Genomic DNA, 1000 nt, shown 5'->3' on the forward strand with positions numbered 1-1000 from the left:
GCACGTGCAAAACATTTCAAGACTTTCGTTAGTCTGTTGTATTGTTCATGAGAGTATTATTATTAGTGCCTGACCGATACAGAAATTTTGGGTATCACCAATACTGATATTGGGCGGCCCAGGCTAATGCTGATAACCGATATGTTGGCTGGAGATTATATTGTTGGCTGGAGATTATATAGCTTTGTCCTGATGCATGCTCAAGCTTTGTCTGCGTTAAAGAGTCTCAGTAAACTAGGGATGCATGATATTATCGGCATGGTATCGGTCGATATTAGCGTTAAGGTTCAACATCGGCCATTCCATTTAAATAACTTGCCGATATAAAAGGCGCTGTTTTTACCTGCAGCAGCATCGCAACGTGATGACGTCACGTGCGCCTACCTGATCTCACGCTGGAGAGGAAAATTCAAAATGTCGCATTGTGGAAGTTTTACTTTTCACTGGTGAGGATGTTGGATTCTGAAGATTTATGGACTACGTTGAGCCTCGCTTCATCGTCCCCAGTCAGAGATATTTTTCCGACGTAACGTTACCTGAGTTACAAGCCGTCATTTCCAACGTCATTGAGAAGCTAACAGCCGATAGCACGACTTGTTGGGTGAGTTTTACCACAGACGTTTGGACGTCGTGTTAGCCCGTTGGCATGATTAGTCTTACGGCACAATGGATAAACAAAAACTTTGAACTTAAAAAGGATGTCCTTCATGCACAAGAGTGCAGAGGATCCACACTGCAGCTATAGGAATCTGGAACAAACCTTCACAAGTGAGACAGCATCGCAGGTGACTGTTAATAAATAATATTTAACACTTTTCATTTAATATAAGTTAAAGTGCTATGCATATTAGATGGCTGTTACTGAATATATGTCACCAGTTCTTACAGATATTACACAATTTTTGGAGCAAATAAGCCTAAATAAGATGCTATGTTCTGACAAAGGAACATATATAAAATATCTGTATCGGCCAAATAAGTTTTAACATATCGGCCAAAA

At 40.3% G+C, this 1000-nt stretch overlaps 1 protein-coding gene across 1 annotated transcript in view; it reads left to right on the forward strand.

Moving 5' to 3' along the window:
• The window catches only part of LOC119417779 (ski oncogene), a 61332-nt gene that overhangs the window by 54488 nt on the left and 5844 nt on the right, over positions 1-1000 (forward strand). The gene's annotated exons all lie outside the window — the stretch shown is intronic.

This window comes from Nematolebias whitei, chromosome 11, assembly GCF_014905685.2.
Source record: "Nematolebias whitei isolate Nwh7 chromosome 11, NemWhi1, whole genome shotgun sequence".
Classification (NCBI taxonomy): Eukaryota; Metazoa; Chordata; class Actinopteri; order Cyprinodontiformes; family Rivulidae; genus Nematolebias; species Nematolebias whitei.